Here is a 13,781-nt window from a genome sequence, read left to right on the forward strand (position 1 = left end):
TTTCACAAAATTAAATATTTCGTTGAAATTATAATTGGTCAAAGTACATTGACCGGACATAGATTCCAACAATCCCCCACATGAGTGTAAATAGCCAAATGCAAATGCATGCAGACACAAGCTCAACCCTCGAGAGGTATATAAGCATAAGGATATGTAGCTTATAGCTTTGAACCTTCCATAGTCAACGCCATCGGATACACAGGCGGCCTAGTAGCGCGATGCTTTGAACTAGTCCCCCACGGCGTGCACCGAGACAATGGTGTTAACATTTAAACACCTCAACCTCATCCGTTCTCACGTTTTGTGTCCGTTGCGGCCTTGGACACCACTTTGGATTCATAGGTGTGTGATTTGAAGCGGCCACACTTCACACTTACATAGGTGATTCCTGCTCGAGTATCTTGCCCTACTCGGTCTCTATGAGAACTTAATCTCCTTGAGATCCTTAGGAATCATTAAAAGTCATAGACTTATCCTCACCACAAGGCAAGTTTTCAACACTCTACTGCTCCTTAGGGAATAGATGTAGATGAGTGTTTCATACGAACTCTCATAGCTTAGTTTTCCTATTGAACCAAGTTCTTGGGATCTCCAGTCATCATGGTTGGGTTACCACTATGACAATTCTTTAGTTTGGATTTCAAACCCATTCCCTCTAGCAACTTATTCATTTGATCACGGTTTAACCCTTTGGTTAGCGGATCCGCTAGATTATCTATTGACTTCACATAGTCAATTGTAATCACGCCTGTTGTGATCAAATGTCTCACGGTATTATGTTGTCGACGAATATGTCGGGACTTACCGTTATACAAGCCATTGTTCGCCCTCCCGATAGCGGCTTGGCTATCACAGTGAATCAACACTGGTGGCACTGGCTTAGACCAACCAGGAATATCCTCAAGGAAGTTCTTAAGCCATTCGGCTTCTTCCCCAGCTTTATCTAAAGCTATGAATTCTGATTCCATAGTTGAACGGGCTATACATGTCTGTTTCGTGGATTTCCACGAGACAACACCACCCCCAATAGTAAAGACGTATCCACTTGTTGAAAGTGAGTCCTTATTGTCGGATATCCAATTCGCATCACAGTACCCTTCAAGTACCGGGGGGTATCTCGAAAAGTGTAGCCCATGATTTTGAGTATGTTTTAGATATCTCAAAACCCTTACAAGAGCTCTCCAATGCTCTTTGCTTGGATTACTCGTGTAGCGACTCAACTTGTTCACGGCACAAGCAATGTCCGGCCGAGTGCAATTAGTTAAGTACATAATGCACCCAATGACCCGTGCATATTCTTCTTGTGCAACGGGTTCGCCCTTGTTTTTGCTCAAGTGAACATTGAGTTCAATTGGAGTCTTAACCGGCGCGCCATCGTAGGCATTGAATTTCTTCAATATCTTCTCAACATAATGAGATTGGGTTAAGATGATTCCATCGGATGTTCTTAGAATTTTCATTCCAAGAATTACATCGGCTAGACCCATGTCTTTCATGTCAAAGTTTCTCTTTAACATGGTTTTTGTCTCGTTAATCACTTGAGTGTTACTACCCATGATTAACATGTCATCAACGTAGAGACACACTATAACGTACCCGTTATCAGTGCTTTTAATATAGACACATTTGTCACACTCGTTGATTTTAAACCCATTTGATAACATCACATTATCAAACTTCAAGTGCCATTGCAACGGCGCTTGTTTCAATCCATATAGGGACTTTACGAGTTTGCATACCTTTTTCTCTTGTCCAGGTACTACAAACCCTTCGGGTTGTTCCATATAGATTTCATCCTCTAATTCACCATTTAGAAACGCAGTCTTAACATCCATTTGATGAATCTCAAGATTGTGCAATGCAGCAATCGCGAGAAGCACTCGGATAGATGTAATCCTCGTTACAGGTGAATAGGTATCGAAGAAGTCATGTCCTTCCTTTTGTTTAAAACCCTTTACAACCAATCGGGCTTTATACTTATCCACTGTTCCATCGGCCTTAAATTTTCTTTTAAGCACCCATTTGCACCCTAAAGGTTTGGCACCTTCGGGCAAATCAACCAACACCCAAGTGTGGTTTAGCAAAATTGAGTCAATTTCGCTTTGAACAGCTTCTCTCCAATGTAACCCGTCTGGGCCATCGAATGCTACTTTTATTGACGTTGGCTCTTCATCCAACATAAAAGCAATGTAGTCAGGACCAAATGTTTTTGGTGTTCTGACCCTACTACCACGTCTTAGTACTGCATCACTTGGATCAGGCCTCACTCGCTTGCGCGATTTAGGCTCTTCATCCGCGGATTTAGAACTAGTGGCTTCATCCACTGTTTTAGAACTAGTGGCCTCATCTTCAATTCTTGTCTCGGAATTGATTGGGACTTCTTCTTTGTCCTTGCAAGGAAACGTATTTTCGAGAAATACGGCATTCCTTGACTCGATTGTTGTTCCTACTGTAATAGTCGATATTTCAGACTTGTGAACAACAAATCTATATGCACTACTGTTAAGTGCATATCCAATGAAGATACAATCGACTGTTTTAGGGCCAATTGTAACTTCTTTGGGCGGGGGAACCATCACCTTTGCCAAACACCCCCACACTTTGAGGTATTTGTAGGATGGTTTCCTACCTTTCCACAACTCATAAGGAGTGACGTCTTTTCCTTTGAGTGGAATTTTGTTTAGGATATAGTTGGCTGTCAAAATAGCCTCCCCCCACATGTTATGTGGTAATCCTGAACTTAGTAGCAACGCATTCATCATCTCTTTTAGAGTTCGATTTTTGCGTTCTGCTACACCATTAGATTGTGGTGAGTATGGAGCTGTTGTTTGATGAATTATACCACTTGCGTTGCATAACTCCTCAAACGGGGCTACATACTCGCCTCCTCTATCACTTCGAATCGCTTTGATTTTACAACCAAGTTGATTCTCAACTTCGTTCTTATAATTTTTGAACGCTTCAATTGCTTCATCTTTACTTCTTAAAAGATAAATGTAGCAATATCTTGTGCAATCATCTATAAAAGTAATAAAGTACTTTTTACCACCTCTAGTTTGCACCATCTTTAAATCACATACATCCGTGTGAATTAATTCAAGGGGTTTTGTTTTTCGTTCAACTGAGTGAAACGGTAACTTAGTCATTTTAGCCTCAAGACATATTTCACATTTGTCTTGGCTATCCACTTCAATTGCCTTTAGTAAATCTAAGTTTACCAATCTTTTAACGGCTTTTGAATTTACATGTCCCAATCTACAATGCCACAAATTTGAAGACTCGGTCAAATAAGAGAAAGTAGATGCTTTATTATTATTGTTAGCCAAAGGCTTTGGAACAAGGCGCGTAGCCACACTAAGCTTGAAAAGTCCGTCGGTTACATAACCTTTTCCGAGGGACTTCCCAAACTTGTACAAAACAAACCTATCAGACTCGAATACAAGTTTAAACCCCTTATTAACTAGTATTGATCCTGACACTAGGTTCTTGCGGATGTCCGGGACATGCAGCACATCCTTCAAAGTGATAGTGACGCCAGACGTCATCATGAGAATCACGTTGCCAATGCCGAGGACTTCGGACGATGCTTGATTCCCCATGTTGATCTTCCTCCCTTCAACAGCAGTGTAGGAGGCAAACTTGCTCCTATCGGAGCAAACATGAGCAGTAGCGCCGGTGTCGATGTACCAGCCGCCCTTGTTGTCAACAATGTTGACTTCTTCAGTGACCACGGCAACGAGGTCATCTTCATTCCAGTCCTTGAACTCTTTCTCAACGACGTGGGCTGCCGGCTTCTTCTTCTTGCTGCGGCAGTCTTTGGCAAAGTGGCCAATTTTGCCACACTTGTAGCACTCGCCTTCAAATTTCTTTGCAGGCTGCTTGCCCTTCCCTTTGTCTTTCTGATTTGGGCGGGGGCGTTTGTTGGAGGGTCCGCCCCGCTCCAACAAGTTGGCTTTGGCATCAAGTGGGCTAAAGCCCTTAGCCTTTTGGTCGATCTTGCGCACATCCGCTTCAATGCGCAGCTTCACGATCAAGTCTTCAAGACTCATCTTCTTTCGCTTGTGCTTGAGGTAGTGCTTGAAGTCCTTCCAACTAGGAGGGAGTTTCTCAATAAGTATGCACCGAACAAAGTTGTCGGGCAAGTTCATCCCTTCAGCCGCGAGTCCGTGGATGATCATTTGGAACTCTTGAACTTGTTCCATGACCGGTCTAGAGTCGACCATTTTGTAGTCCATGAATTTGGATACTACAACATGTTCCGTACCGGCGGCATTGTCGATACTATACTTCTTTTCTAGGCTTTCCCACATCTCTTTGGATGTGGTTACAAGGGAGTATACATTGTACAAGCTATCATCTAAAGCACTTAGAATGAAATTTTTACAAAGATAATCTCCTTTGCGCCATGCTTCATAGTCCGCCATGACCTCAACACTTGTCTCTTGATCACTTGGCGCGGGCGGCTCGTTCTCCGTGAGGAAGTTGGCGATGCCCAATGTTGTCAAGTAGAACAACATCTTTTGGTACCACCTCTTGAAGTCAGCTCCTCCAAATTTAGGTGGTTTTTCGGCGGGTGGCATCATTCTCGGTGCCAAAGGTGCCGCACTTGGTCCTTGGAAGGAACCAATTCCGTTGCCCCCGAAGGAGCCAACAACATGGTTGGGCATAGAGCCCCCACCATTCATGTTGGGCGTAGAGCCCGCCATGGTCGCATTGGTCCCGAAGGAGCCAAAGCCCGTGTTGAACCCGAAGGTTCCAACACTCGCATGAGACCCGAAGGCCCCAGCAGTCGCGTGAGACTCGAAGGTCCCCGCATTCGTGTGAGACCCGAAGGCCCCAACACTCGATCCATTAAAGGATCCGAAGGAACCACTAAAAGTGGAACCAACCGACCCACTCGAGGTGGATCCACCAGTGAGCCCCTGGGTATTAGTATGCACCCAAGGGGTTGTTGATGAAGATGGATAGAGCCCGGGAGTTGGCATCATCGTGGTGGATGCCATAGTGGAGGAAATGATGGCGGCGGTGGTGGCCGGAGTGGTGGAAGCGGCAGTGTTTGATTCGGTCGACATCTCCAAGCAAAGGTGTTAAGTTTCGAAAGTTTTAGGTTCAGTTATGTCCAAATTCCTTCAAAGGCAAGTTATATCTCGTCTTGCGATTGTTGGTTTCTGGATTTACAAGATATAAGCCGGGCGTAATACAACCCAAAAGAAGGAATACAAAGAACTAACTGAATCGAAATTACAAAGGAAGATTCGAAACAAATAAACTGAAAAGGAATTTAGCCGAGTCGAGGAGGCCTCTTTCCGCAAGACGAGATACGCCCCGGTAGTGCTCTTCGGATTGACGTTTCGTCCCCAAAGATAAAACGGCTGCGTCTCTGGTGAAGCAGCACCGCTATCAACAGAGCTCCGGCGAATTGGATGGAGGAGAGGGCAGGGCTTCGACGGAAGAACAATGCAGAGAGAGGAGAGAGGAGTGGACTGTCACGTGTCACGAGCCAACGTTCGGCGTTACACGCTCAGTCATAGAGAGGTTGAATCTGACGCTTCTAGATTCGATCATGACGTGGACTGTCACGTGTCAGCCACGTTCTTACCGCGTCATACTGACGAGGTGTCATCCCGCTGCTGACGTGGAAACGGTGGTGGTCTAAAAAGAATTAGACCCTAGACCCACTAGCCTTGGGCCAAGCCCACAACTAGGCCCAAGCACCAAGCCCAAAGAACAGCCCAAAGACCACCCAAAGACCAATTGCCAAGATCCAAGGGCAAGGGCACGGGCACGAGCGCGGGGCTCGCGGCTCGCGGCGGGGCGGGCGGCGGCGGCGCGCGCGTGTGGGCTCTACAGCCCATCTTAGTCCACTATAATTATTCCATGTAATAATCCTTCTTATTAAATACTAGTTTAATAAGGTTGTAACTTCCAATGTGAGATAATTAACTCTCTTAATTATTCCCTAAGCTTCTCTCATAGCTCATTAAGTTTGCAATTTTGCACAACTTTAATCCCTTATTTCTCACTCACCGGGAATCGGATTTGAGAAAATGAATATACCACGGTCATCTACTCCGAATGTAGATCGACGTTATATCATTTAATTTCACAAAAGTAAATGTCTCGTTGAAATTATAATTGGTCAAAGTTCATTGACCGGGCATAGATTCCAACATTATATTCCTTTTAATTCAACATGCTAAAACTTGTTAACTTTTACAATTGTTTATATTTTTGTTTATTGTTATGAGAAATTGAAATTATGAATGCGAAAAAACACATTATGCATTGTAGACTTGGAGTTATAGTCTGATTTATGTAGGATTCTGTGATTTATTCTAAAATGATTGAGCTTGTCTTTTAGATTTGAGTTTAAGATATTGGATTAGATTTAAGAATGTTAAAAAACCACGGCATGCATTGGAAATCGATTATAACTTTAAAATTAAAATTTTAAATTATCAGTTTTATTAGTTTATCATTATTGACAAAAAAAGATGGTGAAAGTGATAACTTTTTCCTTATCCTTCTTTTCTTTTCTTTTTCATTTTTTCAAGCGGTACAAGTGAATTTTTTTTTAAAAAGAGTTAAGACTTAAGAGTGATCAACTTAAAAGTGAGTCCCAACTGTTTTCATATATATCTTGTGTAATTAAGCATTGAGATCTTAATAATACTCTTACATATAGATAATCATAAATACAAGAGCAATGAAATATATAGACACACTATAACTTTAATTAAATAAAAATAAAATATAATGCATAATTACTATTTTAACCTCTGGCACTGAGATTGTGTCTCTAAATCATTTCTCAAAAATAAAATAGATTCTTTTCTATACTGAGATAGCTTCTTCAACGTTATAATCCGTATCCATACCAAAAACCACATTTGGAAAATAATCCTTCGTACTGAATTAACTACTTTACTCATTAATGTCCAATGACAATTCTATTTGCATGTGAAATTCAATATATATTTAGACAGGTTAGAGGAAAAATCTTGGAGAGAGATAAAAAGAAAAGAAATTTTAAAATTATCACCAATGCTTCTGAAGAAAAGAGATAAAATTAACTGTGAATTTCTCAAATTGCAATTTTAAGAAATTAAGGTTGGCTACCTTTTAACTTTAGCAAAATGTAACATAGCATCCGCACCGCAAGTTTTAAATCGCGTCCCGTCCCGTCCCGTCCCATCCAATCTAGACGAGCCGAGATTGGGGGAGACGCGTTGCAAGCGTTCCATTTCTATAGGACTCATGAGGAATGTGGAGGGAGCGTAAGCTATCTCACCGCCCCCACATGGAGACCTCTGGTTACGGTGGGGGCGAGTGGGCTTCAATTATAACCTTTTGATTTTTTCTTAAAACAAATGGGAAATTAAATACTACCTCCGTCCCTGAAATATAGTATTCCCTTCGTTCCTTCATAGTTGAGTCATTTTTCCATTTTGGAAAGTTCCCTCATAGTTGAGTCATTTCCATTTATAGTAACTTTTTCCTCTTTCTTACTTTACTCTCTCTTACTTTATTCTCTCTACTTTATTCACTTTTTACTTTATTCTCTCTACCTTTTTCTCGTTCTTACTTTTTTATCTATTTATTTAACACACTCAACATTCATTTCTTAAACTCCGTGCCGAAAAGTTCCGGCTCAACTATGAGGGAACGGAGGGAGTACTATGAACTTTTGAAAGAACTCAAGTTTTAATGCACAACTAATAAAGAATGAGAGATAAAAAAAATGTAATTGAAGTATTGTTAATGAAAAACAGATCTCACCTCATGAAATAAAATTCTTTTTCTCAAAATCATAAATTTAAGGGCGGTGGGGAGAAGGCTCTATGTCGGACAGCCCGTACGAGTCGGTGCTGAAGTCGGAATCTTACTCGGCGTTGGTGTCGAATGGCCGGTATTCGTCGGGTTCTGTACCCGGCCATCGTGCACCACCGAACATCGGACTATTCGGATTTGGATAATCTCCAAAATCTATTTTGCTTGAAATGTAGAAAATGTAGTGTGAATTTGAGAGTGAAGAGAATGAAAAATGAAGTGAAAATGAGAGGTATATATAAGTTTAGAAAATTTAATAAAATTAAAAAAAAAAACGGACGTAAATCGTCTACGATGTGACGACGATACGACGGACGATAGAGTATCCTCCGTGCATCGTCCGCGGATGATGTATCGGGCGCGGACGATGGTTAACCCATCGTCCGCGATGCTGCAGTGGCGGACCATGCATCATCCGCACCATTGCAGATGCCCTAAAAGGGAAACTGAACAGGCCCTTTATCTGAATTAAGAATGGCGTTTTGAAATCTGATCAATTTGTCCCAGGGTTGGTGATGTAACCATTAGAGTTCTTGAGTCGATTTTAGTTTCAAAAAGATGTGCAGTCGTCGATTGAATTCAAATCGGTTTTGAAACGATTCATGAGAGACGAATCTCTTCTTATATTTGGTGAAATCAGTCGAGATTAAGCTTACATGTGCTGAGTTTCTGATTTGTGTTTCTGCTATGATTGGCGACGTCGAGGTAATAGCTCAAGTCACTGTTTCTATGGTTTAATTCTTCCGTTAAAGACAAATCTGATCACTTGTGATAAATTTTCGCATGAAATTATAAATTACGCACTATAAATTTACACTAGATTGCGGAAACATGGTGTAATTATTGACTCTTTCTGTTTTCGTATTAACTCCAATTCTCTTCTTAAGTAATGCTTCTATAACTAGAAATTACTGTTAGTGGCAAGCTCTATGATTCTTTACATTCAATGAGACTATTGTGTCCACTTGCATTTTATAATCATCGACTTGTTTTACAAAAAGTTGCTGTCGATTATAGATTGTTCTGGTAAAACGATCTTCACAAATTTACAATCGTGAAGATATCAGTTTGGAGTATTGGCCTGTATCATATTCTTCCCCTTTGGGATTGAGTGATTCGATTTTTGGCAGACTTGCTTAGCCTTGAGATACGAAGCATTGGTTCTGCGAGACGAGATGACTATTATTCATCCTGAGCTTCAAGTCACTTCTAAAGAATGGCTCGCCTTCACCGATCATTCACTTGAAAGTGGATTCCATTCCATTGCAAATCAGGTAAACTTTGTAGTTCTGGTGACGATTGATGTGGACATTCCACTTGTATCAAGTTTGTTGTTTTCACTTTTCAGATCTCCAAATATGGATAAAACAAAATCTTAATCATTCTTGCATTAGAAATTTCTATGGCTCTGTGATTTGTGAACCAGATCCACTGTTCAGATTATTGTTCGTATATACGAATGTGCTTGTGTTGTGTGATTCTGATTTACAATTATATATGATGAACCCATATATATCAGTCAAAGACTCTGAAGCAAGAGTTGTAGTACTTATCAATTTTATGTTTCTGTGGAGTTGATAACATGACAGATATCTTTTATATAGCTGGATATTTGGCTGAAGATTATTGTGTTAGTCTGAGATTCTGAATTGATGATAAGCAATTTCGAACACAAGTATATTAGTTATAATTCGCAAAAAGGGTAGGTTTCTGTTCTAGTGATATAGTCTAAGCTCTTAATATGTAAGTGATACTCCACCAATTATTAATAACAATGTTTACAGTTTGAGGGTTGCTGAATGCATCTTGTCTCTTCTAGCTGAATATGTATTTACTATTTACAGAGATCCTGTACCTTTTTCTCCTGTGATATGGTATTGATCATGTGGATCAGCGTTGGTATAACCAGGATAAATGATGATTAACTGAATTTTCATTGTACATTTCTTATTGAAGGCATGCGAAAAGGCACATATGTCCTCAGGCGCTATTCATCTGGAATCAGATGATCTCTTCCATGATGTGAATGTGATGGAAAAAATCGATAGACTGAAGGATGGTGCTTTGCTAAAGATTTCTTCACAATCTGGTACATATTTTGAGCACCTGGTTCCTGAATATTTCAAGATCATTTGTTAGGGATTTGATGCTCAAACTTAGTAAAATTACTAGGGGTAACCTGAACTACAGTTCAGTTATGCAGATCAGTTATAAGGTTTGATCCTGATGCTAATATCTGTGTTTAGCCTTAAAGTTATGGTATTGGAATATTGTAAGATAGCATGCATTTATCTGTTATAAGAGGTGAAAGCATGGTTATGGTCAAGAAAGCATTAAAAAGTAGTAAGAGGCAGAATGTATTTTGGTAGAAACTCTAGCCTGGGATTGAGGGATATTCATGAATTGTATGATCCATAGTGCACCACAGCCCTTATTTATTTCTTTAGCAGAATAAGGATAGCGAACATATAGAGAATGAAAATTGTGAAATCTTGGAGTTGAGTTCTCATACAGATGGTAGAGTTTCTAAAAGTTTGGAAAATACATTCTTGAGATTCACATCACCACTGGAGCTTACCTGAAACATTCAGCTTATTGTTTCAATTTGGATGAGGCGAAACTAGACTGAAATGCACATTTGCATATAATGTTTCAGAACTCTATACTTTTCTACCTCAATGCAATTACTCTGTAGATTTTGTTGTCTTCTCTTCTGTAAAAATATTATTAACGACTATTTAGCTGGTTTAGATATTTGACTCTATCTTACCTTCTCTGCATGTTGATGTTTGTAACAAGTAGTCCAGTCCAGGCACAGGCTAAAGCATACTCGAAGTGGAAAAAAGTTAAGGAGAGTACACAGCAGTTAACCGTCTCTACCGAATCACAGAAAGAAAGCTCTCGGTTTAGAAGTGGGATCAAAACGCATAATTTGCAGAAATTGCATGAATATCAATATCTTCGAAGGTTATCCCGATGAAGGTAAGTTGAAGTTGAACCATTAAGTGGTACTCCTTCCACTTCTAATCTGGTTATTTATTTCATAATTAAGAGTAAAGGCAGCTCACATTATTTCTTTGACCAATAATTCCCCTTTTAATCATCCACTGCTCAACTTCCTCAGCTAAGCTGTGTTAGTTAACACCACAGCAACGTGCGATTTAAGTAGTTATCTTAGTAAACAGTTTTTGGGATGAAATGTAGAGAATAATGAAAATCTTTTTCAAATACCAGATCATATCACAGCTCATATTTAATAAATCTGGACGGCGTTGATAAGTATCGTCTAGATTCTCTAGGAAAAACAGTTGGTTAAATTAGCTATATTTCAATTGATTATTATCCTACAATTACAAGCCACTTTCAACTAGTTTGCAGAATAGGCAGGCTGGATATTTTATCCTACAATTTGAAACTAGCACACCATTCTGCGTCTGTCTCTGTCTGTCTTAATGCACTACCTTCTTTTTTTTCTCTTTTATATTCTGTAACGCATTGTCACAGGGAATCTGCAATTAATTCCAAGTTAGTAATATGACCATGCACCTAAGCATTGGCTTGATACTGAATTTTGATGGATGAAAACTGTAAACTCAATAGAGAGAGAGAGCTGCTTGATACTGAACTTTGATAGATGAAAACTGTAAACTCGAGTGAGAGAAGGGGAGAGCTGCTTGATACTGAACTTTGATAGATGAAAATGTAAACTAGATATAGAAAATCAAGCTGCTTGATACTGATTCACGATGAGTTCTGTTAAACCTCAAAGTTCTTTTAAAACGTGATAGGTAATCAAACTAATGTGATAACATCTGAGTGTAACTTTAGCTCATACCCTTATTGATGCAGGCAAATGATCAAGAAGAGTGGACGGCTGATAGAATGATGGTGCATGTATCATTGTATAGTTGTAAATTGTGAGGGGAAAGCTTGCTGCTTTTGATGGCTGATTTTTGTAGATGTTTGATCCTTTTATCATGAATTGTCTTATGTACCTCCCAACTTGAGTGTTTGGCTGATTGTTGTCTAACATTTTTGTAGTTATGTTGCTATTGGAGATGAGCCTTTCCTCCAAAGCTATGCCGACCAGTTCCACCCCTTTGCCGCTGGAGCAGCTGCCAACATCCAAACAGCGTTGCTCAAGGCTAACTTGGCTGAAAAGGTAAAAGTTGTTGGAACCTGCAGTTTCGATGCTTTTGTATCAGAAACTGGTCTGCCATCAAAAGCGCGTTTTAGGCCATCAGTCAATAGAACCATGATTGAGCTCCTCACGTTTTTGAACAGACATAGATCTCCATTTTTCGTATCCCTAACCCCCTTCCAGAGCTACCAAAATAACAAGAACATTTCACTTGACTTTTCTCTTTTCAGAGAAAGAGCACGGCCCCGAAATGATAGCCACAAGACCTACAGAAACAGCTTCGACATGAGCTATGATACCATCATTTCAGCCCTATCCGGTGCTGGATTCCCCCAGACAGATGTAGTCATTGGACGAATTGGTTGGCCCACTGACGGTGCTCCAAATGCTACCTCATCTCTTGCCGAGGAATTCACTAAAGGCCTGATCAACCATCTCCTGAGCAACGCAAATCTTCTAAGCGACAAGCCTTGCCAATGGAAATATACATCTCTAGCCTTTTGGACGAAGATGAGAGAAGCATAGCCACAGGGAGCTTTGAGAGGCATTGGGGTGTGTTCACATTCGATGGCCAAGCGAAATATCAAGTCGACCTTGGGCAGGGATCGAAGAAACTGGTGAATGCTCAAGGCGTGCAGTACCTCTCTTCCAGATGGTGTGTTGTGAACAACAACAAAGACTTGTCAAACGCGACAGCACTTGCCTCCGAGGCGTGTGCTGGTGCTGCGGACTGTACTGCAGCGTCGCCAGGTGGTTCGTGCTTCAACCTTAGCTGGCCTGGCAATGTCTCGTATGCATTCAACAGTTACTATCAGCAGCATGGTCAAAATGCAGATAGCTGTGGTTTCTCAGGCTTGGGATTGATCACTACCGTCAAGCCATCCATTGGTGCATGCAGGTTTATTGTCGGACTCGAGACATCACTTTCGATCTCCCTACAACAATCTGCGCGTGTCTGTCAATTTATAACGCCAACGGTAACTGTCTTGCTGTGGTTGCTTGCTGAGTTATGGTCGTAGATCTTGGCTAATGTTTTGAGGATTCATGGTTGTACTTTCATTATTTTGGTGCGTGTAACCAAATTTTCAATTGTATCTATATTATGCTACTTTCTACTAGTCAGGTTGCATCGTTAGTGTAACATTTTAGAAATGGTGAGAAGTTGATGTATTTTGATACCATTTTGAGTTTTAAGAGACAGCGTTGGTTGTCTCAGGACTCGTTCGAAATTTGGTATGGATTATTATTATTGATGTGCAAGATTGAAGTTAAATATCTTTGCATTAATCGTTTAGATTGGTGAGTAACACACTCTACTAAATGTAACAAAATAACTCATTCACGCTGTTGTAATACCCAATTGTGTATTACCGCCACGCGTTGAGCACTAGTGAATTATTCTTTCACCTTTTACTATAGAACACCGTGTGCCCGTGGCTATTCAAGTGACATACACTTCTTTTTGGAGGGTTGTCTAGTTGACACCCCCTCCCCGAAAAAAAGACCCAATTGTGCTATTCAAGTGACATACACTTTTTCTCAACATTATTCTCTCTATTATTTTACCATTTATTCACTTTAACTATCATTCAGAAAAATGACTTGAACTCCTAAAGTGGAATGGGAGAGTAGTATTTTGGTTGTTTAGGCCACTCAAATAGTGATATCGTCCATTGTTGCAGCTCCTCACCCTAGACACCCGCCCTTCGCTATGATCGCGCTCGAAGGTTGGCCGACCAATTGTCCGCCATTGCAAACGCTCGAGCGATAGCCTGCCCAATGAATTCTTTATTTTATTTTTTTTCAT

The 13,781-nt window shown here is 40.5% G+C and overlaps 1 non-coding gene and 1 pseudogene across 1 annotated transcript; both read left to right on the forward strand.

Moving 5' to 3' along the window:
• The first annotated feature begins 8,286 nt into the window (after nt 1–8,286).
• On the forward strand, nt 8,287–13,247 carry LOC125207022 (annotated as a pseudogene).
• A 92-nt stretch (nt 13,248–13,339) lies between these two features.
• LOC125202928 lies at nt 13,340–13,462 on the forward strand. The gene has a single exon (XR_007173258.1). It is a non-coding gene; the product is annotated as a U5 spliceosomal RNA (small nuclear RNA).
• The last annotated feature ends 319 nt before the right edge of the window (nt 13,463–13,781 follow it).

The sequence above is a fragment of the Salvia hispanica genome, chromosome 1 (assembly GCF_023119035.1).
Source record: "Salvia hispanica cultivar TCC Black 2014 chromosome 1, UniMelb_Shisp_WGS_1.0, whole genome shotgun sequence".
Lineage (NCBI taxonomy): Eukaryota > Viridiplantae > Streptophyta > Magnoliopsida > Lamiales > Lamiaceae > Salvia > Salvia hispanica.